Below are 27110 nucleotides of genomic sequence, written 5' to 3'. Positions count from 1 at the left end.
GAGGGAATGGAAGGGTCTAGCACTGGCAGAGAGGGAAGAGGAAGGGCAGGTGTAGTAAATGTTAAAAAGGGTTTATTAAAAGGAATGGAGGCTGCGTGCCTCTGCTTTCCAAAGGCAAATAGAAATTGTTTTTACATTGTAGTTTTGGGATTATTTCTACATCTGTTAGTGCAGAAAATTAGGAATCAGACAGTAGCCTTCCCTGTCTGTAGCCCACCATCCCCAGAAGGATGGGACCAGATTTGGGACACATTGTCCTGCTCTCTGAAGTGCATACTCCCCAACTTGTACATAACAGATTCATTCAAAATGCATTTATTAAGCACCTACCATGTGTCAGAGAGTTGCTGGAGAGTCACAGAGAAAAATCAGTCTCTGTCCTTAAGGAACTTCCATTCTACTTAGTGAGGTAATCTTGGGCAAGGCTTAGACCCAGTTTCCTCATCAGTAAAATGGGGAAAATAATAATGCATATCTCATAGGCTTGTTTTGAGGACCAAAATAAAATATTTGTAAGGTGCTTTGTAGACCTTAAAAGGCTTCATAAATGTTAGTTATTGTCATCACCACTCCCTACCGTCATCATCATGACCACCACCACCATCATTATCATCTTCATCATCATCATCGTCACTATCATCATCATTGCCCAAGGTCGCGCAGGTAGTACACAACAGAGGCAAGATCTGAACCCAGGTCCTCGGATTCCAAAATCATTGAATGATGTTTCCTCTATACAGACAAGCAAATATAAAATGTATTCAATATCCCTGCTATGTTGGGGGAATCTGTGGTCCACAGGACTAATGCTTCTAAGAGAAATGCTTGCCTCATTACTTGCTGACACACCTGCTATGGTGGGGACAGCTAGAGAGTGAGGATGCCCTATTTTCAGGGAGCTTCAAAAATGATATTATTACTTGCCATGGAGAGGGGCTAGAAGTAGCTCCTTGACATTAGGGGATCTCTTTGCTATTAGGAGGGTCTTTTGGTTTTGATACCATTTCTATTCAATCCTCCTCTCTTTTTTTCCTGGCTGTTTGTATTCTTCTCCCAGGTACTCTGCCCTCCTCTTGTTCCTCTTCTCCTCATATTGCCAGTCTTCTTTTCCTCCCTCCAGCTGTTAGCATCTGGACACTATAGAATCTGTCACTGAGTTTCCTTTTATATTTCCTCCCAATGCCTCCTTGGCTTTAAACTCATAGGGGAGAGATATGGGGAGATGGACATCCCTACCTTATTCTGAGCCAGGAATGATCTCAAAGCCCCAGAGAGAGGAGTCCAGGCTTTAACAAGGGTTTCAGGATACTGAAATTTCCTTTACTCTGGGTAAAGGTCAGATAGGCTGGATTCCTTCCCCTGGTTACCCTGGGGACCGTGTCCCATTGCCCTATCAGCCTTCAGAATTTCAGTTTTGGGATATGAAGGTGTCTAACTACCAGTCCCAATGTAGTAAATTGCTTCCTATTTTCCATCCCCAGATCTAACCAGCAAGTCCAGCAAGACACACCAATTAGGCACACCATCTGTTTTCACTTAACAGACAGAGCTATAGTTCAGAGAAGGTACAGAGTGCTCATGTCCGGACCTTCCTACAATGAGTGGAGATAACAGAAATCCACTCAATCTTCCTCCAGAGTGTGGCTGGGAAGGATCTAATTCTCTGACCTGTCTAGCTAGTCACTGAAACAGGATGGATTTGGGTTTGATCTAAATAAACACTTCTGTGGTTGGTGACTCAGATAGGAAGCAATGTTCCTCATCGTTGATGTCAGGTATTCTTTCTGGACATTGTGAAGATAAGATGTCAGCCTTTGTGTATTTTATGCAAACAATAATGTTTGCATATATATGTGTTTATATGCAATGGGTGATGATGGGAAAAGATTAGCTAGACTAGTGAGTAACAACTAAACAATTGATTCACTTATCCATTCAACAAGAATTGAGTGATTAGACATCCAATCTTTCAAATGTGTTGTCTCCCCAGTAGAATATGAACTCTTACTTTTCTATATGTATCCCCAGTACTTTGCATATGGTAAGTGCTTAATAAACGTTTCAGTCATTCATTCATCCAGAATGTCAGAAATAGAATTCTGAGACCTTAGAACACAGACTGTTAGAACAGACAAAATAAGATGTCAAAGCTGGGAGGAATCTTAAGGATATAGAATGTGAAAACACAGAATAGAGAATGTTAAAGTAGGAAGGAACTTTAGAACACAGACTGTTCAAAATACAGGACCAAACGTGTCAGAATTGCCAAAACCTCTAATCATAATGTCTAATTCTCTCATTTTACAAATAGAAACTTGGCCCAAGGTTATTTATGCTACTAGCCAATGATAGACCTGAGACTAGAACTCAGATCTTTAGTCTTCCAGGCTAATGCTCTTCTTATCTTCTGGGTATCAATGTGCTTGGGACTTTTTAGGTGTTGTAGACATACAGAAAAGCTCTTGATTATGGTCTAGTTGGAGAGATAAGTTATGCATAATTTGAGGGAGTGTAAGCATCTATTGAGTGGTACAGTACTAAAGTGCACTATAAGTGAATTTAGTTAGTGCTAAAGGAGGTGGGCTGAGGTGGTCAGGAAAGGCTTCATGTAGGGAATAAGACTTGCATTGAGCCTTGAAGGATTAATCAGCTGAAGTTCTGACTCCTTCAAGGTTTTAATTAACCACTCAGGCTTGATATGTTTGATGGCGGTGGTGGTGGTAATGGTAAAGGATACTTATTCAAATGGATCTTGAGTGTCAGCAATTTGGAAACACTTTCCAACAATGAGAACACAGCCACCCTTGCATACCCATCCTGTGCCATTTGTGCTCATGTTCTGTAAAAAGAGATGGCCATAGATCCATTCAACATCTGAGAAGCCTTCCTTCCTTTCCCTGCCATCACCTTTAATATCATGAAGGTGCCAATGGAGCCTTTGATTCTCATCCCACTAACAGCCCATCTTCTCTTACTACCACACAATTCCTTGATGACATCCTTTATTCCTTCCTTTTTTGGAGCTTGTCATTGGTTAAGTGTTTTAGTCTGATCACACCCACTTTGTTTTTTCATTGGTCTCTGTGTGATACTCCTATTTAGTTCTTCAGAAACAGTGGCTTTCCACTTAAATGAAGGAAAATGTTACCATTGAAAAGATGGGCCTTTGCTTTCGCTGGAAGGTTGGGGTCAGTAAAAGAGCTTTGCAGTTTCCCAAAAGCAATTTAAGCCACTCTCTGCCTTCATTTTCTGGCCCCAGCTCATTATCCATCTGTACTCTCTGTCCCAGATATACATACTATTGGGCTAGCATTTATAGGATGTCCATCCAAATGCATGTTGAAATCTGGGCAATAGACAGCCTTCATCTACTCAGTCTTTCCTGTCTGGATGGATAGGCAAAACTCTTTGGAGTGATTACAGATCTCTTCCAGGAGGCGCTACAGTGTTGTGGGATTTGATGCAATTAACATGGTGTCATCTGCCAACAGCATCTGGATGACAATCCATAAGGGAATCCCTTCTTGACCTAGACTCTATGCAGATCTCCTCCATCTCAGTGGTGAATACTTTTTGGCAATACATTTTCCTGTTTTATGCCTCGCCTGATGTTTATTTTGAGAGTCATTGAACAGGGTTGTTTCTATGGTTACATCTTCCAAGGAATCTTGAATAATCTTGCTATATGGGTAAAAAATACCTTGATGTAAAAGAGACTATAAGGTGGCATTTTGGCAGTCAGATGGTACAGTGGATAGAGTGGTAGACCTGGAGTCAAGAAGATCTGAGTTCAAATCCAGCCACAGACACTTACTAGCTGGGTAACCCTGGGAAAGTCGCGTTAACATCTGTTTTCTTCAGTTTCCTCATCTGTAAAATGGAGATAATAATAGAGCCTACCTCCCAGGATTATTTTGAACATGAAATGAAAATAATATTTATAAAGTGCTTTGTAAACTTTAAAGTGTTATATAAATACTGACTTAATGATGATGTTCTATTGCACCAAATGCTTTTTCTTTTGTAACCAACAAACAATAGCAAAATGATGTTTTATATTTTTAAATCTTTCAGTTAACTTTCAGATGGTAGAAATATGGTCCATTGTGGAATACCTCTTGTGAAAGCCTACTTGTTCCTTAACAATTCCCTCATCAAGGATGTCCTTAGTTCGTATATAGATGACCTTCACACAGATTTTGTATAGATGGGAGAATAGGCATATAGGTTAATAGCTGAAGATTGCTCTCAGTGAATTTTTGGGGAGTGCATTAATAAGGTCTTAGATTCCCCCCATGTCTTTCTCTCTTTCTCTCTTTCAGATACCTTGTATGTTGGTTCCTCAGCATCCTTTTAATTATTTTTCCTTCAGCACAGATCACACTATTTGTACTTATAGTCCAATGTAGCTACTTTTTCAATTTTTGTTCTCTTTACTGCCTTTTCTACTTCTTCTACAAGTACCTCAGGGACTGTGATGTTAGCATCCAAGTGTGGCAGTTCCACTATCTTTGTTTTAAAAATGGTTGTTATAAATCTCTCTTCTCAACCCCCACCCCCCACCCCCGCTCCCACCATTTTCCTTTGGAAATAGAGAAGTAGTGTCCTTTCCATTTTCATCTTTGAATGGCCTTGGGATGACTTTGCTTAGCTGGATATCTTGCCAGCTTTTCTTTAAGCTGGTTTTACCCTCCACTGCTTCTGGCTCCTTTATAAGACTATACTGCTCATAACCATCCATCATTCTTTTCAGGTAAATTTATATTCTAACCCAACGTTGCCTTTGGCAGCCTCGCTGTTTCAAGTAACACAAATATTTGTTGCCCAAAGTACTTTCTGGGCTCTTTTGGTCTCCTTGTTGTACCAATTCATTTATGTTGGTTTAACTTCTGGATGAAAATATTATAGTTTTTGTTGATGTCACTTCTGTTGTCGATTTCCCATTTTTTATTTTCAATAGCTTATTTAAATAATTTGGGGTTTAATTTTTAATTGTTCATTACATATTTTTCTCATTTTCTTCTTTTTTATTATAAATTCTGATCTTGGCTCTGATAATTTGATGGTCTGATTGTGTACAGAGGAATTACTCACACATAACATCCACATCAAGTATCTTTTCCTGTCTGTTAATTTGTAGTCAGTTTCATTCTTTGTGCTTCATTTGGTCTTTGCTGTATCCAATCCCTGCAAATTACTCTTTTTTCCTGAAGAAAGTACTTATGATACGGAGGCATGAAGCTTATGAATAATCTATAAGTTTTTAGACTTTTCGCTTTTTTCCCTCCTGGACCATAATTTCCCCTCTATTTCTCATCATCTTTTCCCACCTTTGAATTGTATCAGTGTGTATACTGATACACTAACTGTGCATATTGATACACCAAGTATGTACACTGATACACTAAGTATCAATGTGTATTTTTATTTGAATTGGAGTGTTCTACCACGTTCCTTATACAATGATTTTCCTACTTTGTCCTCAGAAATTGATGATAAACTGTAATTATTTTAAAATATTTATCATTAGTACGTGTACTATGTGATAATAAAATGTGCCATGCATGAAATAATGTTTCTTGTTGCCTCTAAGCATATGATAAAACCTCTGCCAATTACTTTCTTTGCCTCTCTAAGGAGTATCTGTTAGCCATCCTCCCATTTAGCTTCAACTTCCTTCCTTTTTTTTTCTGTTGATTATTTCTCACACAACAAGTATTTTTATAAATAAATCTTCCTATCCCACTAACTCCTTCCCTTCCTCCACTCTCCACCTTGACACAAGCTAAAGAAAAAAAAAGAAAAAAACAAAGTAAAAAAAAAATAACCTGAAGAAGAAACCCCTCAATATGTAACTTCATAGTCTGGCAAAACATATCCTACGTTAACCTTGTCAGAAAACGTCTGTCTCTTTCTGCGTTTTTAATTCATCACCTCTCGGCCAGAGATAAATGGTATATTTCATCTTTAGTCTTTTGGACTCATTGTTTATCGCTATATTAACAGTTCTAAAGTCTTTCAAAGTTGATTGTCTCTATAATGTTATCATTATGTAAACTGCTTATTGTACTCTGCATCAGTACATAGAGATTTGCCCAGTTTTGTCTAAAATTGCCCATCTCAACATTCCTTATGATCCAATAACAAGACGTTACCCACATGTATCACAATTTGTTTAGTCATTCATTCCTCATTAGGAGGATATCCCCTTGGATTCCAACTTTTGGCCACCACAGTAAACTACTATGAACATTTTTATACATATAAATCCTTTTCCTCTGTTTTTGATTTCTTTGGGGGGTATAGGCAACATTTCTTTTTTCATTTTGTTTTTAGCAGAATTCTTAAACTTTGTTGGGTCGTGGACCTCTTTGGTAGTTTGGTGAAGCCTACAGATCCCTTCTCAGAATAATGTCTTTAAATACATAAAATAAAATGGATGTAGTTTCAAAGGAAACTAGTTCAAAGGAAGCTAATTATGTTGACACACAGTCATCAAAATATTAAAAAACAAACTTGCACCCCTCCAGCATCAAGAACCTATAACTGATAGGAAGAATGTCAAGATGGGTATGATTCCAGCTCATTATGACATTAAAAAAGATTCAAGAGACATAATTTTAGGTAATTTAATAATTTTAATAAGGCTAGAAAATTTATAAATAAAAAGATGGCCACTCTCTCTTAGACCAAAGACTCATTATGGCTATGGGTTCATAGTTTATATGCCCTGCGAAGAGTAGGTGTTCCTGGGGGTAGCAATCAATTCTGATTGGTCAACAAGTAATAGGAAAACACATATTACAATGAGAGGTTGGTCTATATTATAATGAGGAGTCTTGGGGTACATGACTTGAGTCACCCAAATCTTGGTCAAAAAGACATTGATTTCCATACCACCTGTCTGACAAAAGGGAGGATCAATATTTCCCCAGACCTGTCTGAGCAAACACAGTGAGGAAGAATGCACTCATTAGCCGAAACTTAGATTTACTTTTACTGTCTGATTAGATCTTGGCCTGGGTAAATCTTTAAGAGACATTTCCCACACTGGTTGATTTCTGGATGAGGAAGTAGAAAAGGAGAAAAAAAAACGCTGCTCCTAACACAATAATCAGTTATTAAATACAAGAGAGAAATATTCACTTCTCACATTCTACAGCAAAATATCCACTAATTGGTCATGGGTCAAGGATCTTACCCTTTGTGTACCAATAATCAAATTAAAGTTTACTATGGCCTAAAATAGTTTGATTCTTAGCAAATTCTAATCCCCCTTCAGGCATGGTATCACATACCATTACTGTAGAAGTTGTTGTTGTTGGTAGTGGTGGTGGAGTTATAGGACTTAGGACCATTTTATATGTTTCTTTTTTTCACAGGTTGCTCATCACCAGGTGGACAGTCTATTGTTGATGCACCTCTCCATGACTAGCTGGGTTGGCTCTAGGAAAACAGACTTTGTCTGTTATCAGGGCCATAATTGAAGCCTTCCCAACATGGTAGAAACCTGTCCAAGCTTGTCCTCTGTTGTCATAGCATAGCCTTTGAGAACACAGGGTCATCTTCCCACCATGATGAGATATTGTGGAGCATTTTGTGGAGATGGGGGGGGGGGGAAGGATTAGTATTCTTTTTTATTATTAAACTAGGAGTTCTCAGCTTTGTTATGCCATGGAGTCTATGAGCTCTCTAGTGAACATTCTTAGAATAATGTTTTTAAATGCATAAAATAAAGGAAACCAATTATATTACAATACATTTACCAAAAATTATAAAAAAGTTCACAGATCCTAGGTTAAAAAACCCTGGGAGTAGAAGAAAAAGAGCCAGGAGATACAGGAAATCAAGGCCAGTTGATAAAAATACACCAGCTAATAACAGGCTACATTTCTCTTCATGATTACAGAGTCTTTCCCTCCAACCATCCTGTAGGTAGGTAGAGTGAGTACTTTTACTCCCATTTTACAGATGAAGAACTGATGCTCAGAGGAATGAAATGACTACCATAGAAGTCAGAGATATCAGAGACAGGAATGTAAACTTGAGCTTCCTAGTTCCACATCCAGTGTTCTTTCCATAACACTATGATTCCTTAAGTAAAAGAAAAGTAAAAGGAAAAAGAGAAGCAATTGAGACCTCTGTGAGAAAGGCTGAGGAAAGAATGATTGTTCAGGGTGTCTTGGATGGCCAGGGTCCAGTCTGGCTGTGCCTTGAAGGTAGAATTTAGAGAACTAGACAGAAAAAAAACAAAATAAAACAAAACCAAAACTCATCCTGTTTCATCAGGGTCCAGGGGAATAAAGAAAGAGAATTCTGAGGTTAGATTGGGTTAGAAGCAAGGGTGGAACTAGGAAGAAAAGCCAGACTTCTTAGAGAGCGGGAGGGGCCAGAGTCTGGGAAGGAAATGAGACAAAAGGATCTCTAAGTAAGATGTTTCTCCTAAGCCAGACAAGGCTAGGCTGTGTAACTGTGCCCTGTACCAGTAATTTACTCACCTGTATGTAGTTTGTACCCTGACAAATCCTCACACAAATAGTAGTTTGATGTACTTGCTACAACTAGTCTCATTACATCGGGAAGGGTGTGGAGGGGATTGAGGGCAGGTGCTATGGTTTGGTGAGGGTTAGTCTTCCCTCAAAAAAAAGTCTTTTAAGTCCTTGAGTGTGGTATGTATGCATGTATATACACACATACATATAAACATACATGTACATGTATATGGGGCAACTAGGTAGCCCAGTGGATAGAGTGCAGGACCTGAAAGACTTATCTTTCTAAGTCTGAATCTGACTTTAGACACTAGCTATATGACCCTGGGCAAGTCACTTAACCCTATTTGCCCTAGTTTCCTCATCTATAAAATGAGCTGGAGAAGGAAATGACAAACTATGGTGGTATCTTTGCCAAGAAAACCCCAAATGGGGTCCAACAGAGTCAGACATGCCTTAAAAATAACTGAATAATCTATATGTATATGTATATGTGTATGTATTGTGTGTATGTATACATACATACACATGTGTACATCCACAGGACTTCTACTTTCATACAGAGCCCCTGTCTCTCCCACCTGGAGTCACCTTGCCAGAATTTCTATTTTTACATGTACATATATATACACACATATACATACATATATGCATATATGGCTCTGTATACATATTAATGTGTATATGTGTGTACATATACATACATTACCAGCTGTATATAGTTTGTACCCTGATAAATCATCACAAGTCTCATTATATTGGGAAGGATGTGGAGGGAATTGAGGGCAGGTGCGATGGTTCAGTGAGAAGGCTAGTCTTCTCTCCCCTCCCGCATCCTCTCAAACAAAGCCTTTAAACCTGTGTGTGTGTGTGTGTGTGTGTGTGTATGTTACATATGTTTCTGTATATGTATGTATACATAGTATATGAATACGTATACCTATACACACAGCACATATACATACACATGTATGTCTGTATGTGTGTGTATATATGCATACTATGCATGTTGTGTGTATGTGTATGTATGTGTATACATGTATGTATGTATGTAAGCATGCATGTATAAATGAAGGCAGAAGTCCCTTGTCAGGAACACACATCCAAGTATTACTGTGGTCCCCTGAGGTGAGGGAGAGAGGACCAGATGAGAAGGCCCATTGGCCAGAGATAGCCAAGGGTCATACTTCCAAGAGCTGCCATGTCTCCCTAGCCTGCACTCTCACTTCTCCCAGTCACACCCACCACTTCAGTACTTTCTCTCCTTGTCCGACTCTCTCCTTCGTTCCCCTGCCATCCCCCCATGCCATCTGCTTTTAGAGCATCCCCTTTCTCTACAGGCTTGTCCAAAGGAGGAGTGGGTGTTAGGAGTGGGGTTATTACAGGACACAGCTGACTGCCTGAGGTTCAGAATCAAGGAGGCCCAGCTGTCAGCTGGAATCCATCAGAAGTCAACCCAAGTCCTGGCAGCCTGGGGGAGGAGGAAAGGGAGGGTAGTGTGGGGTAGGAGGGGCTGGCTAATTAGAAAATTGTCTTTCCCCCTCCCTCAGCCCCTTTCAAACTTTTCCTTAACCCTTCCTATGCTAGTGCTTCCAGTGCTTCTAGTGATATTGCTAGTGCTTCCAGATTTGCTCATGGAGAGAGAGGCCCCTGACTCTCCCCCTTGGAGGCTTAGAGAATTGCTTCTAGCTTGATGGGAGAGACAATGGCTCTTCCCTCAAGGAGCTCCCAAGGTGATGGAGAAGACAGAGTTCTAGCCCTCAGGAAACTCCCAGTTTGGGGAGGGGCTGTCTCAGGTGGATATGGGGTCCCAGTCTCAAACACAAATAGCTAATTTGAGGAATCTTCCTTTGGGCCTGCTAGGGGGGTTGGGCCAGATGTTCCTTAACAACAAGTGTTTGTGTTGTTTCCTCTCCTTAGAAGGTAAGCTCTTTGAGAGCAAAGGAGTGTTCCATTTCTGTTTTTTTATCTCTAGAACAGGGTTTCTTAACCTGGGATCTAGGAACTTATTTTTTCAATATTTTGAAAATGGTATTTCAACATAATTGATTTCTTTTGTGTTTTCTTGCATTAATTTAAAAAACATTATTGTGAGAAGGGATATTATACCCTTCACCTGTCTGCCCATGACACAAAAAACAAACAAAAACCCAAGGTTAAGAACCTAAGCTGGAGAGCCTCGAAAAATGTCCCCCACATAGTAGATGCTTATTAAGTGCTTTTTGAATTTAATTGAACTGAAACTGATGAAGAGGTCTATCTCTACGAACACAAAAGCCTTAAAAAGCCAGGTTCTCCCCTCTCAGAAGACAAGTAAAAATTAAAACCTCCCTAAACTGGGCCATAATGTGAAATACCAGCAACGCGTAACCAGCAATTGTGAAAATATTGCAAATGATCGGATACTGATCAGCTGACAATCTTCACCACCACCCACCTCCTAATCTCTTATGTCTGACTATCCATAGACAATTGGCAGGAGGGGCTGAGTTCGTAGGACAATCTACTTAGATGTGGAAGGGGCTTTAGAGCTTGCCTGGTGGGGGTGGGGATAGATATACAGTTAAAAGAATACTGAATTTGGTTTCAGAAAATTAACCTGGATTTGAATCCTGTTTTTGCTACCAGACTTAGTGTGTGACCTTAGGCCAAGTCAGTTAACTTCTCATGTAAAATGAGGGGATTGGGTAGCCCTAGCCTCTAAGGTTTTTCCAGTTTTAAATCTATAATCCTATGACAAGTAACCTTCTGGTCTAATCCCTGGAGTTTGAGAAGAGAGAGACAGAGAAGACAGGGAGAGAGAAAAGAGAGGAAAGGAGAGAGAGAGAGACAGAGAAGAGAGGAAGAGAGATAAGAGAGAGAGAGGAGAGGAGAGAGAAGAGAGGAATGAAAGAGAAAGAGAGATAGACACAGAGAGACAGATATAGACACAAAGAGACATAGAAGAGAGGGAGAGAGAAAAGAGTAAGGAGAGAGAGACAGACACAGAAACAGAGAAATGTACACATGCTCATGGGCAAGGAACTTGGCCCTTTAGCTACCCTTCCATTTTCTGTTCTTAAAGGAGAAAAATTTGTTCCCCCTCAGTTTCCTCACCTAGATCTTTAGAAAGATCTCCATCACAACCCAAGAAAATAAAGGTGTTTCTAAAAAGGAAGGAATTGTGTTAAGTCTCTCCTAGAAGTAATGAGACAGAGTTTTCCTAGGAGTGATGGAATGGAGCCCCAAGCTATGCACTGATGATCTACCTACATAATTTTGGGCAAGTAAAGACCTCTTTGGGCTTTAGTTTCTTTCTCTATAGAGGAGGTAGCTGGATTAGACAACCTCAAAGGTCCTTTCCAGCTCTAGACTGTCATTTTATGAACTCTCCAGAATTAATTTTATAGGAGACTGATCAGGGGGTGAAGTTTTTAAAGAAATGACCTGGGCTAGGAAGAAGACAGGCAGCTAGGTGGTACAGTGAATAGAAGGCTGGGGTCTGGTGTCAGGAAGACTCATCTTCCTGAGTTCAAATCCCATCTCAGACACACTAGCTGTGGGACCCTGAGCTGTTTGCCTCAGTTTCCTCATCTGTCAAATGAGCTAGAGAAAGAAGTGGCAAACCATTTCAGTACCTTTGCCAAGAAAACCCCAAAGAGTCAGTCATGGACTGAAATGACTGAACAATAACAAAGGAAGGAGAAAATACAAAAATTAGCTGAAACTCTTTCTCCAAAGAGGGGATATAGTGCTCAGGAAGGTCATTGGTTTTAGAGTCATGGGAACTGGGAACTTGGCTCTGCTATTGGACCTGTTCCCAGAACCTCTTCTTCACATTCATTGACAATTCTAGCACTTCACACCCATCAAGGTAATATGGTACCTTATCATGATGGATCAATAATCAGACCCCAGTTTTGCAAGTGTTACTCCCTCATGAACTTCTGAAAATTGATTTGTTGGTAGGAACACAGGAAAGATGGTGAGTCACAAACTCTTCTGGTGCCATTTCACTGAGTGAGTTTACTTTTCCTTAGTAGCTATATAACTTTGGGGCAATTTGCTCAGTTTTCTCTTCTGTAAAATGAAGGCTTTTTACTGAATGGCCTCTAAGGTCTTTATAAGATCTATTTCTCAGCTTTTAAAAAGTTTTCTTTTTTTCTAAGAGCTCTGAACATCGACTGGATTTGAGGGAATTGTAGCATATTTTAATGCTACCAGCTCATTCTTGGCCCTGATGGGAGATCTGGAATTTCCCCTTCATCCCCTTAATCCAACTGGGAGGCAAATTAGGGTTAAAAATATAGCTTTATTAAATAAGTAACAGAAAGCATATTTGGTATAAAGTATAGGGGAATGGTTACAAAAGGCATTGAGTTGTTACTTCCAAAACCTTGGCTTAATCCTGTTCCTCTTTGGGGAGGATTTGCCACCACTCCCCCCACCCCCTTCTCAAATTTTTAACTTTTCTCACCCATCTCCAATATCTCCAAGTGAGTTACATTGTTCCTACCTGTCAGTTACTTGGAAACAAAACATTCTTAAAGGCTAAGGATCCCAAACCCCTTTTCTCAGTGGTCACTTTGCAGATCAAAAGATGTGGCTGACTTCCAGGTCCACCCTGGGAATCCATACCAAATCCCCATCCAATGTACAATAGCCACTGAAGAGTGATTTCTTTAAAGAAGCCCAAAATAATCTTGGTGGAGCCATATATAGCATTGGAGGCCCTGGATACAGAGGCCATTCAGACCACCCATGTACTGTTGCTGCCCCTTAGCACCTCTTGTAAAGATGGCTTTGTCAGGAGGGCTGAACAGAGAGATACCTGCCTACTCTTACTTGAATAGGTACTAGAAGAACCAGCAGATGGCTCCCACCTATTGCTGGTTAGCGATGCTAGAGCTGGAGTCACTGGCTAGATGAGGTTATCCACAATACTGGGGTTGTTCTGGGCTATTTGTACACAGAGTTTTTGGCAGGTCCACATGACCTGTAGAATTCTGCTCCCATTGTAGGGAGTCTGCTTCTTTTCTCCAAATATTTATGAGCTGCTCCAGTTCAGGGTTTATAGTCATTGGTTTTATAACAAGGCAATTCTGTCACCTGGGTCTCTGAGAGAGTAGGGTCCTATTGTGAGACTCTACTGGTCTAAGTGGGTTGTCTTCTTAACCTTTGTTTTGCCACTAGATTCTGATGACTCTGGAGGTGAGAGTGAGGCTGACCACTTTGCACAGCCTTGACTCACTTAAATCCAATTCACAGGCAAGTCAAGACATCACTATCATGACGTCTTTAGTTCTCTGGGAGGACAAAGGATGAAGAACAATCACGATAATTGCACTGTTGGGGCAGTTGGCAGGCCACGGGGGCCCTCTGTGAGATTTTGGTTTGTGGACTAATACATGAGACGTAATTATCTGAGACCCCACTTTTATTCAAGAATAGTTGAGAATAGAACAGAGGAAACAGCTGTCCTTGATAATTGTCACCACCACCACCACCCATACTGATCATCCCTACTGATATCACCATCATCACAGTTATCACAATTACCACCTTCATCATCCTCACAGTCACTGCCATCATCACCAATCATGATAATGGTGATAAGGACTCACATTTACATGTAGGCACACAGTAAGTGCTTAATAAATGTTTATTGATTGATTATGCAGCAATTTAAGGTGTAAAAAACAGTTTCCTTACAACTAATGAGGTAGGTAATACCATTTTCACCAGCAGCCATTATCATCACCAATACTGTCACCACCATCACTTTTACCATGTACTCTGGGATTTGATGGGTGACTTTAAAAAATGTACTTAATCTCTTTCACATCCTTCCTCAGAATCCTTTCTAAGTTATAGGGATCATGTGTCTGCAGCTCCAAAGATCTACCACTAGATGCCAGTCTAACTCATTTTGGTGGAAGGGCTTCTGCAGGTCAAGTATTCTGTTTTTTTAGAATCCATTGGAGAACCTCTCAATTTACAGCTCTTTTTGGTTATTTTTTCAAATGCATATCTGCCTCCCTCCCCACCAAGAAATCAAGAAAAATAAAATCTCCTGCTAGAAACATATATAGTCAAACAAAACATACCCACATTGGCTAAGTCTGAAATATTATATTGTCTCGTTCTGCACTCTGGGTCTATCACCTCTTTATCAGGTGTTGGATAGCAAGTTTCATCATGGGGCCTTTGGAATAATGGTTGGGCGCTGCATTGATCGGGGTTCCTAAGTCTTTCAAAGCTGTTTCTCTTTATACAAGATTGTTGTGCTTGTATGTATTGTCCTGGATTCTGCTCATTTCACTTTTAATCAGTTTATGCACATCTTCCTAGGTTTCTCTGAAACCAGCCCCTTCATCATTTCTTACAGAACAATAGTATTCCCTTTCATCCACACATCATAACCTGTTCAACCATTCTCCAATTGATGAGCACCCCCTCTTATTTCTTGATGCTTGGCCACCACAAACAGAGCTACTCTAAATGTGTCCTCTTTTTTTATCTCTTTGGGTATACTCAAATGTAATGGTGTCTCTTGGTCAAAGCATATGCACAGTTTAATATAGCTTTGGGGGCATAGTTCCAAATTTACACAGCCTTTTTGTTTAAAAAAAAAGTTGTTAAAACTCGTTTAAAGAAGTTAAGATATACTTAACTGACAATTCCAGTTAAGCTGTTGGGGAAAATCCCCTTTTGGAACAAGGACACAAAAAGAACAAAAAGTATAAACTTTTTCAACCCACATTTCTTCACCTATAATGCTTATAGTTCCCTAATTTATTCTCTATTATTTTCATATTGAGGTTCTCCCAAATAACTTGCCTTTTGTTTTTGATTTAACTTATCAGCTTTCAGCCCTACCGGCCCCCACAGCTCTCTCTCCAGGAAAGCCACAGTAATCTTGCTTGTTGGAGGCGATGAAAACTGATAACAATACTAGCTAGCATTTATATAGTTTGCAAAGCACTTCGCATGTGTCAACTTGTTTGCTCTTCACAACCCTACGAAGTAGGTGTTGTTATCATCCTCTTCCTATAGATGGGAAACCGAAGCTTAGATTTGCTACACAGCTGGTAAATGTCTAGGCAGGATTTACTCTGAGGTCTTCCTGACTCATCCAGCTTTCTATTCCCTGGGTTACCTAGCTCATCTCTCTAGTTAAGGTACTTTTGTGATCTCAAATCAGCTGTCCTCACCTCTTTTAGATATTAAAACTGCATACTTATCTCTGTAGTTCTTATGACCTGAATAAATAACACAGGGGTGGAGAACCTGGGGCCTCAAGACCCTGAACTAACACAAAGCACTAAAAGTTATTCAATGAGAAGCAGTTATTCAATGGTACACTTGAAGACAGGAAGGCTTTGGTTCCAGTTCTGTCTCACACACAAACTGTGTTTGACCTCTGTTCTATCCTTCTTAGTCATCTGGCTATCAAGGGAAATGGGACATTAGTGAGAAGTGTGGGCTACCTTGGCTTTCCTTGTTGACTCTTCTCCATGATTTCCCTCGTCTCTGAGCCTTAATTTCTTTCTTTTTCTTTTTTTTGTAAAATGAGGATGTTGGACTAGTTAAGAATAACTAACCTTTACATAACACTTTAAGGTTTTATAAAGCACTAATCTCTATACCTAAAGGGAAGCTAGGTGGCACAGTAGATAGGGTGCCAGGCTTGAAGTCAGGAAGATTCAACTTTTGAGTTCAAATCTGGCCTCAGACACTTGCTAACTGTGTGACCCTGGGCAAGTCATTTCACCCTGTTTGCTTCATTTTCCTCATTTGTAAAATGAGCTGGAGAAGGAAGTAGCAAATCACTCCAGTATCTTTGCCAAGAAAACCAAAAATGGGGTCACAAAGTTAGAAATGACTGAACAACAACAAAAATCTCCACACCTACTCTGCAGGTTAGTTAGTGAAAGGGTTATTTTTATCTATTTTTTATTTTATCTGTTTATCTAGTTTATAGATCAGGAAACTTAAGCTCAGAGAGGCAAAACATCTTGTTGATTGGGGTCATAATACTAGATTTGGAGCTGAAAGAGACCTCAAAAGTCATCAGTAACTCCCCAGTGCTCCTTCCCCTTCTCTAAGAGAGTCCGTATGATACAGTAACAAGAGTACCGGCTCTGAAATAAGAGGACCTGGATTCAAGTCTTGCTTCTAAGACTTAACTACCTGTGTGACCATAGGTAAGCAATTTAACCTTTCTGGGACTTAATTTCCTCACCTGTAAAATGAAAGGGTTGGACTAAGGTCTCTTTTAGATCTGTTACCTATATCCTTTTGGTGTGATCCTTGAAGTCTGTAGCTAATAAGTAAGTGTCAGAACTAAGACTAGAACCTGTCTTGTGACCAAAGACCAGTGCTCTGTCCACTTTGCTGCACTGCCTTTAATGATCTCTATGATCTCTTTCAGCTCAACACATCAATGGATTTTATGATTATCCATTTTTCTCTATACCCTATTCTTTGCTTGACTCTGGGGTTTAGAACAATCCCGACCAAACATTGGGGCTACCTGGTCACTGACCTCTTCTCCCTGCTGAAGTTGTCAAATAAGTTCACTTTCTAGAAAACACAAATTGTTCAAATTGTTTTGCTGATAGCTTTTTTCAAATATGCATCTTTGAAGATTCTAAAAGAAATTTATATCACTGTTCATTCATTCATTCATTCATGCATTTAATAAAAGTTTATCAACCCTGACTTCCCATACCATACCCCAACTCTTCATCCTGAAGCCTCACTCCAGCCCTGGAATTCACACATTGAAAGTATTCTTTACCCTTGTGGATTGGATGGTTTTCCCCAGAACTTCCATTTAAGGAAAGTGCTCAGGTCAGCCAAGTTTTATCTCCTTCCAAGTTGAACTCAAGATTTCCTCTACCATGCCCAAGTAACTTTGCTTTCTTTCTCCCATCCCCCTTTCAACTTTCTGTTAGGTGTTGTCTTCCCCAAATTGAATATAAACTCCTTGAGGGCAGGTATTTTCCAGCCTTAGCACAGTGCATGGCACAGAGTAAGTGTTTACTAAATGCTAGCTGACTGACTGATCAAGTACTATATTCAAGGCACTGAGCTAAATGGTAAGGGGGAATAAAAAAATGAACGATATGGACATTGCTACAGAAAGTGTTGATCTTGCAGATGCATCTTGAGGGATGGTAGTAGGAGGATGAGGGAGGGAGGGAGAAGTAGCCTTGGGAATTCCATGGCCAAGAAAGATAGAGCTAAAGTGAGCTGCCACATCTCTTCCCGCAAAGCGGGAAAGCATCTTTCCTATGGGGTGGAGATGTTTCACAAGACTGCATGATGGGAGAGAAGACGTAGCAAGACAATAGCTTTCTTCAGGTAATTGAAGATGGGCAAGAAGGAAGAGAATGGTTTTCCTTGGTCTTGAAAAGAAGAACTGGAAGCACTACTAAGGTCTAAGCTGCAGAGAGACAGATTTTGTAAGGAGCTACTTCCCCCCAATAGAACTGTCCAAAGTAAAATGAGTTGTCTCAGAAGTAATGAGGTCCCTCTTCCTGGAAGTATTTGAGCAGAGACGGGAAGGTCACTTGTTAGGAATCTACAAAAGGAATCTTGGTCATTTGTGGGTTGGCCAAGAAGACCTCTGAGGCGTCCCACTATGAGATTCTACGGTTCTGAGTGGAGGGACATGAGGTGACGTGGAAGGGGGGAGGGGGAGGTGGCCAGATATGAGAATAGGTTAGCACCTTGAAGAAGGAGGATGGGTCATGGGATCATAGTCCCAGACCTGGAAGGAATCTCAGAACACCTACTCCAACTCCCTTCTTTTTGCAACAGAGATCCAGGGGTTGGGCTCAGGTAGAGTAGAGTGGGAAGAAGCCCTTCCCAGATCCTTCCCAGGAAGTAGATGGTACCAGGCTGATGAAGACTGCCTTTCTTCACTGCTTAATTTCCTCTCCTCATTGAATTTTTGCATATCCCAAGCCCACTCCCACCCCCACACTGGCCAACCCAGGGCTTCTCAGGTTTCCAGATCCTGCTCTGGGCCCTGATATTGGAGCAGAAATATCCCTAGAGTCAAAATCCCCATGACCTCTTCTCAACCTTTAAGAGGCTTCTGCCTGGACTTCTAGGTCCTGTGTGTGAACATCTGTGAGGAATATGTGTCTATGTGCATCCATGCACGTTCCTGAGGGACAGTGGGCAGGGAGGGATGGAAGCTAGCCAGAGAACAGGCAGACATCTCCACCCTTGCAGCTCAGGGAATCCTCTTGTAATCTGGCCTTGTGCTGATCTGCAGCCAAAAAAGGAATCAAAGGGCGGGGGTGGTGAGGGAGGTCAGAGGAGGTAGGTGGGGGAGAATACTTCATTCATTCTGTTCCTCAGCTTGGGCTCTTCCTTTTCCTCCTCCTCCTCCTCATCCTCTATTGCTACTCTGCACCAGAAGATGGGAGCTTGAATTCTCCTTTTCCTCTCTCTAATTTTCCATTCTCCCTCTCTCTGTTCCCCACCACTTCCACTTTGAGTCTGATTTCCCATGGGACTCCTCTCCTTCCTTCCATGTCTAATATTTCTTCATTCTCATATTCATATTTCCCAGTCCTGGTGTCTTACGCACACAAGTTATTCATAGCCTTTTGGGGGGACTTCTGGGGGTGGGGAAGAAAATGAGAAAGTCTGCCTGGTTTCTCCCATTCCTGCAATACCACTGCCTGAGCCACTCACCAAAGCCCCTACAATGACAAAGCCAGAGGGAACGTAAGATTTAGAGCTGGAAGAGACCTTAGAGGCTAAGTCTGAGTCATTTATTTTAAAGGGGAGGAAACTGAAATCTAGAGAGGGAAAGTGACTTGTCTAAGGTCATGTATGTATTAAGAGTTAGAACTCAGGATCTGACTCCAAATCTAAGTATACTGAACTTGGATACCTTATATATCTGAACCCTCCCCCCAAACCCCTCTAGCTTCCAAATGCTAGTGATCAGACCAGTGTTTACCAAATCTAATTCAGCCACAGAAAATTTTTGGGCATGAAATATATTGCTGAAGTCCCAGCTCATGGAGTATGGCGTATGAAACATGCCATGACCCACCATGTCTAGCCACCAACCATCAAAACATATAACTCAACAACTTAGGTCAACTCAGTAAATATTTACTGAAGACCTATTATGTGTTTAGCGCTGTGAAGGAAAGATTAAACATTCTATTTGGCCCCAGAGGTCAGAAATAAAAGCACTGGGTAGAAGTTATTAGGAGACAGATTTCAGCTCAATTAAAACATTTCTCTCCCTCCCCCCCCCCCCCCATTAAGGCAAATCAAAAGTGGAATGCATGGAAAGTTCTCCTCCGCTAGTGGTCTTCAATAATATCTCACATTTACACATCCTTTTAAGGTTTGCAAAAAACCCCAACTTTCTCTACATGGTCTCATTTGAAAGAATTGATGGAATCTGAATGCTGATCAACACATGCTATTTTCACTTTATTTTTCTCATGTTTTTTTCCTTTTGGTCTCTTTCTTCTTTCACAACATGTCTAATTTAGAAATATGTTTGCCATGTTTGTACTTAGATATACATACACATATATATGTAATGTATATCAAATTGCATACCATTTAGGAAAGAAAGAATAGAGGGAGAAAAATTTGTAACTCAAAATTTAAAAAAAAGAATGTTAAAAATTATCTTTATATTATAATTGAAAAAAATACCATTAAAACTAAAAAAGAAAAAAACATATATGGTCTCTTAGTACAACCTTTTTTTTATAGATGAAGGAACAAAGGCTCAGAGAAATGAAATGACTTGCTTAATGCCACAGATAGTGAGCATCTAAGGAAGGATTTGAATACAGGTCTTCCTGAGTCTAGTCTAAGGCTTTTTGAGGATGCTTCTGGATGACCAGTTGGAGAAAAGGAGAACTCCTGTGAGGTAGGGTTGGAATAGGCACCATATAGAATTTCTGATACTAATTCTGAGAGTGCACAGGATGCAGGGATATCACAGTTTTGCCTTCAGGAACTTCTAACCTACTTGGGAAGACAAGATGTGATAAGACATGTAAAGTTACATGTAGCTATAAGACAGATGAGTGGTATATGTCTATGTATATATATGGATATTTAGAATTCACTGGAAGGGGTAATTGTGGGCTGGAGTAAATTGGAAAGGTTTCAAAGATGAGATGGTACTTAATCTGGGCTTTGAAATCTTTGGAAAACAAAGGGCAAAAAGAGCATGAGGGTGGGAGGAAAGCGAACACAAGTGAAGTTGATGCAGTGGGAATGAATCCTCCTTCATTCATTCATTCATTCTGTACTTACTAAGTGTGCGAGGCACCACACAAAGTCCTGAGAAGATATAGAAACAGTCCCTGCCTTCACAGAGCTAACTAGAATTTCTAAGAGAAAGAAAAAACCATTGCAAACTTTTACATTCAGCAAATGAAAAGACCTTGAAGCCTATCTAGTCTAATCATGTCTGAACAAGAATCCTCCCGTATAATATCCTCAATTACATGAAGAATGCCCCCATAGCCTTTGCCCACACTATCCCCAACACGTGGAATCTGCTTCCTACCTCCTTATTGCTCTCCCAATGACTAAGTCATTTTGACTATTAAAAATTAACTACAAAGGACATAGGAAGGAAGATGCTATCTGCATCCAGAGGAAGAATTGATAAATAGAAGTATGTACAGAATGATTTTACATATATATATATATACACACACACACATATAAATATATACATACATACACACACATATATATGTGGTTCTAATGGTAGCCATTTCTAGGGCTTGGGGAAGGGAGAAGAAAAAAGAAATTTGTATCACTTTATTATATAGTTAAAAGTAATAACAAGTTGTATGTAATAGATTTGCAGTTTCATGTATAATTGTCTTTATTTTATTCTACTATGTTATGGAAATGCTTGTTTTGTTCCACAAATTAAAAATAAAATAAATAAAATTAAGCCCATTCCCACCCCCTCCAAATCCATAGGATCACAGAGACTCCAGGTTGGCAGCCCTATCAGAGAACATCTAGTCTAACCTGTAGCTGAGGAACAAATGCTTCTATAATATCCCCAATGGATCATTCAGCTTAGACTGAATGATGCTTATGAGGGGGGACCCACTACCTCCTCATCACACTTTTGGACAGCTCTAATACTTAAGAATTTTCCCCTTAATCAGGAATAAATCTGTCTCTAGTTCTGCCTTCTGGGGCCAGGCAGAACAAGCCTAAACATTATTTCACATGGCAGTCCTTCAACTATTTGAAGACAGCAGTCATTCCCTCCCTTCTCCCCCCCCCCCCCTTCCCTTTAGTCTTCCTATCTCCGGGCTAAAAGTCTGGAAGAGATGGGGGAGAAAAAGAAGATACTGAAGGATAGAAGCTAGGCTCCTCCTGATGTCCACTCTAGGCCTTATCCCATCCCATCTTGAGTTCCAAGAAGCCCAGGTTCTGGGTGACACTCTTTGCACCAGTTTACAACGTACTTCCCTCATACTAAATCCATGGGGGTAGGTTGTGAAATTTTTTTCTTTTATTTATTTCTTTTTTCATTTATTTCTTATTCCTCAGAGAATTTGAATCTCAGAGAAGGGAAGAGCCATGCCTAGCATTACCTAAGTAGTATCTAGAACTAAATGGAACCTCAGACGCCCTCCAGTTCAACCCCTTCATTTTAAAGATGAGCAAACTGAGGCTTAGAAGGCTTTGTTGGAACTGAAACTGGAATTTGGGTCCTCTGTCCAGTACTCTTTCTACCACAACACATAGGATGGAGATACCAGTTGGTTATTGTCCTTCATTCTCAAAGAGAACCACATCACTATATTGGTGTGAAGGTATGGTATGTCCAACAGCATCACTGAAACCATTGTGCTCAAAAGCATGGGAGCAAGTGCACAGCCCTGCTTCACTTCCTTTGTGACTGGGAAAGTGTAAGAATAACCAGTAAATGTATGATTTCAACTCAGGTCTTTCTGACTCCAGGCTCAGTGCTTTATCCACCTTAATGCCTAGTTGGAAAAGTCCCATGGCCCTTAGGGCATAGTGGTGAAACATATGGTAATGTCACTTCTTTAGTGCCATTTCCACTGATAAAATCATTTCAGTTTCTGGTCTTGAACCACTTGACAATACTAGACTTCTGTGATGAGACCTTTCTTTCCTGGATCTTCAGTAACTGTAGCTACAAGCCCCTGCAGGAGCAGTGGCCAGGCTGCATCTCCACAGGGGCTGCTTCCCAGGATGATGGCTGAGGGGGCTCTTAGTAAGAAAAAAGAAAAAGGCTTAGCGCAGTGCCCAGCTCACTGAGTAGGTGGTATATAAATGCTTATTTCCTTTCCTTCCCTCCCTTTTAGGTCCAGGTTCCTGGGTTGTCTCTGTTGTTGTCTGAGGAAAGAGTGCCGTCCAGATGGTGGTGGAGGCCTGACCTGCCTGAAACTTGCTGCTTCCTGTCTCTCCCTAAGGGTGTCTTGCTGCTTCAGTTCAGCTGGTTTCTTGCCATATCAATGGCAAATAGTCAGCAGTTGGTGAGGATGGCTTCTCTAAAGGAGTTGCCTCCTTGAGTGATGGCTGTGAGGGCTGAGTTGGAAGTAGAACTTGGGGCTTCTGTGCTTATCTGTCTTTTGGTGGCAGTAGTTGCTGAGTGGGGAGTAAGATGGACAACCACCCTTTTCACAATGATTTCTTCCCTCAATGATAGCTGTGGGATCTGGGTTGGAAGCTGATCTGGTAGTTTAAGGGAGACCTCTTCTCATGGTCCTGGGCTGACTGGGGTTTTAGTGGAGATGGTGGTCTACACAGCAGGACTAAGCTAGAAGCAGGTCTGCTGGGTTGGGAGGAACTGCTGTTCTTTAGGGTCCTGGGCTGTGTCTACAGAGATCTAAGTGGAGATGGTGGGTGGGAGTGCCTGGCACATGCTGCCTCTTGTTTCTTCCTCAGGGTTCCTTGATGCTTTTTGCTAAGGGTTGGACATTGAATAGGAAAGGATATGAATAACTCTTAATAGAAGCAGAATGAGAGGTCAGAATATTTTAGTGAGTGATTAACGGAATTAGGGATTAGTTATAGGAGGAGAAAGGAAAGCAAAGATTCCTTAAAAGGTTAAATAGAAAAAGCACTGAACATAGAAGAAATGGATTTGAGTTCTAATGCTGACACTGGTCCTGTGACCTCAATTCACCAAGTCTCAGTTTCCTCATCTGCAAAATGGTGATAATACTTGCGTAGCCTATCAGACAAGGTTATTATTAAGATTAAATAAAATGAAAACAAAGTACTCTAATAACATTGACTACTTGTCTGCTTTTTTCATTTTCAGGCTCAAGGAGTTGTGGGTGAGAGAGAAGGGTAGCACACAACATTGGTGTTCTCCTTACCTACAGGGAGCACAGTAGCTCTGTGAAGGCCTCACCTCACTCTTTCCCTTCCTCAGACTGGGGGCTAAGGGAAGCAAGACTGCCAGAACCAGAGTCAATAAGGGGGTTATTACCAACTTGGGGATAAGGAGATGCCTGCAGACCTGGGCATCTAGGAGAGACATTGGGAGCTCCAGGGTCCTGAAATAGAAAATGGATAAGAGAGGGTCCTCAGGGAAAAAAAAGCTAACACCTGCTCCAGATTAATACGTTAGTGCCACCCTCCCTGGGGTGATTCATTTGGCCTTTTAGAACAGAACATAAACACTCACATGTGGTTCCCATTGTTGGGGAGTGGGGAGATTGTTGGGGGGCAAGAAGGAAAACAAAACCTTGCTTAGACTGGGCCCCACTCTGTAGCTGCTGCGGTCCAAAGGGCAGAGGGTGGGGGACCCTTTTGGGAAGTATGAGGTGGCCGGGGAGGGAGGAGTTGTTTTCATGGATTGAGGATCAGAGGTTAGGGATCTAAGAGGTTATCTGGTCTAATCCCTCTCATTTTATAAGCGAGCATTGTGGAGATAAAAGAGATGAAGAAAGGCGGGGTCCCTGCCCTCACAGAGCTTACTAGGATCACTGATAGGAAGAACTAAGTTTTACCCATTTTTCAACTCAGAGACTGAAAGGATCTCGGCATCTATCTAGTTCCAATACTGCCTAAACAAGAATTGACCCTATAACATTCTTCAATTATAAGAAGAATGCCCAAGACAGCCTTGGCTCACACTATTCCCTATGCCTGGAATCTCAAGCTTAGAAAGTGACCTACCCAAGGTCATAGAGTTAGTTTGGTAACGGAATCAGAATTTGGAGTCAGATCACTTGATTCTATATCAAATGTTCTTCTCCCTATACAAACCATTTTGGGGGGGGCAGTGTTGGAGAGGAGAGGTTTGAGGAAATGATGATGCCCTCTTCTTCCCACTCTCCTCCCCTCTTCCAGTTTTAAAGTGGTATGTATGTGTGTGTGTGTGTGTGTGTGTGTGTGTGTGTGTGTGTGTGTGTGTGTGTGTGTGTGTGTGTATAAAACGAGGTAGGGAGAGGAAAGGAAGGAGGAAACTAGTACCATGGACATTCTCCGAAACCTAAGCCACCTACGACTCTCCCTTTCTTCATGGGATAGCTCAGGAAGGGCCACCAGCCCTTTCCTGCCAGGACTGGGGTCAGCTTGGGCACAGAGAAGGAGTGAGAGGACAAAGTAGTAGGGTCAGTCAGGCCTGTGGTCTCTGCCTTCCCGGGATGCTTAGGGGTTCTTTCTGTCTCCAGCTCCAAAGGCTTCCAGCCACAATACAGCAAATAGGGAACAGAGACTTGCCTAGCCAAAGACATTTGTTGACAGGGAGGGAAGCAGACTAAGTGGAAGAACTGTGATCGAACTTCCCAACTTCATTCAAAGTTCTGCCCTTCCCCCCTTTTCCCTCCCCCTCTTCCTCCCCCAATTGGACTCTTGGCCTTTTTTTTCTCAATCCCACTAGCTTCTCCAGCAGTCACAGTACCTTCCCAAGTTCAGTCCTGTACCCCTTCAGTGGGTGGGGAGGGGACATTCAGGCTGAGCCCCTTCTGTGGCTCTGCCCCTCCCATCTCTTTGTGGAAAATCCTCTCTCTTCCCTCTTCCCTTTTCCAGGCATTCCACCTCAATTTCCCTACTTATAAGGGCAGCATAAGTCATGTCTTCCCTCCTTGGGGAGTAGAAGGAAACCAGCTTGGGGGGTGGGGTACAATGGAAGGATGTGGAGGGGCATGGGTCAGGCTGGAGGGTGCAGGGCCTCTAGGATGGAAACAGCCCATCCTCCCCCTGCACTTCTTTGAGGGGACAAGCTGGGAACTGGGGTCTGTTTAGAGTGCAATGGGAGGGGTTTGGTGCTGGCGGGGACTGGGCCGGGGCCTAGGAAGTACATCTGAGCCCCTGCCCACCTCCAGTCTTGGCTGTGATTCTAAAGTGAAGGCAAGCTGGGACAGAAGAGGAAGGGGGGGGGGGGGGTGGCACTGGAGGAGAGAACTCCTGGCCTCAGGGAGAATGGGGGAATATTTTATTAAATAAAGCTGCAAATTCAATCCCTTTCCCAGCCAACTTTTTCTTGGTGTTCCCCGCCTCTCCTTTTCTCTTCATTATAACTGAAAATACTCAGGATCAGCCTCTTTTCTTTCCAGTCTCTTGAAGCTCCTCCTTCATCCCCTCCCCCGACCCCAGGAGTCTTGCGATTGGCTCATTCTCCTGTCATCATGGGCACACCCCCTGGTGCCGGCCAGCTCTCACCGCCCACCCCAAACTGCCCCTGTAACAAGTGGCAGTAATTACATCAGTTAGCTTGGCCAGCTGGGGAGGCTAATTGAGAAGAAAAAGGGTCGGAGGCTGACCCTGGACATTCATATTCCAAGGCAGGGGTCCTTAACCTTTTTTGTCTTATGAATCTCTATGGTAGTCTGGTGAAGCCTATGGATCTCTTCTCAGAATAATGTTTTTAAATGCATAAAATAAAACTCATATGATTACGAGTCAAGCTATATTGAAATAATTATTTTTAAAAAGCCCAAACAAACTCAAATTCATAGGCACCAGGTTCCTTCACTAAGGATGTTTGGGTCTTGGCTTAGGGAGAGGACACTATCCCTGATCCCACTCATCTTAGCTTTCTCTATCATCTCTTCTCATGCAAAATAAATCATTTTAGCTTTGAATATAAACTCCTTACCTGAATGTCTGTTAAAGAAATATAGCAAGAAAGCACATGTGGCACTTGTTAAAGGCATGAAAGGATCGGTATTCTTAGGTCCTATCCCTGGCATGTAGCTCCCATATAAATTCTGATACTGAATCCCCATCCTGAGACAAGGCTGGTTCAACCTTGACAGATCTTAAATTCTGAAACGAGTCCCTCATCCCTGAAAACTCCTATCATCAAAATTCACACTCTGTTACTTAGTCCCCCATCCCTGATCATTCATTCATTCATTCATTCTCAGTCGCTATTATCTAGGGATTTAGAACAATTGACATTTATACAACACTAGTTTTTACCAAGACTCTGTGAGGTGGGTAGTGAGAATATTATTATCCCCATTTTACAGAGGAAGAAACCAAAACGTGTGAAGATTAAGAAGTGTCAGAGCTAGGACTCAAATCCAAACTTTCTCACAACAAAATCTACCCTCTTGTTATATTGCAAGATGTGTCACATCTGACAATAAGATACATGCGCAAATATAAGTA

General features: G+C 41.4%; 1 long non-coding RNA gene across 1 annotated transcript; it reads left to right on the top strand.

Annotated features, from left to right (window-relative positions):
- Positions 1-9376: 9376 nt before the first annotated feature.
- LOC140526235 (uncharacterized) lies at positions 9377-23763 on the top strand. Its single transcript, XR_011974292.1, has 2 exons — positions 9377-22324; positions 22844-23763. It is a non-coding gene; the product is annotated as an uncharacterized lncRNA (long non-coding RNA).
- The last annotated feature ends 3347 nt before the right edge of the window (positions 23764-27110 follow it).

This window comes from Notamacropus eugenii, chromosome 2, assembly GCF_028372415.1.
Source record: "Notamacropus eugenii isolate mMacEug1 chromosome 2, mMacEug1.pri_v2, whole genome shotgun sequence".
Lineage (NCBI taxonomy): Eukaryota > Metazoa > Chordata > Mammalia > Diprotodontia > Macropodidae > Notamacropus > Notamacropus eugenii.
This window is presented reverse-complemented; position numbering and strand designations above follow the sequence as displayed.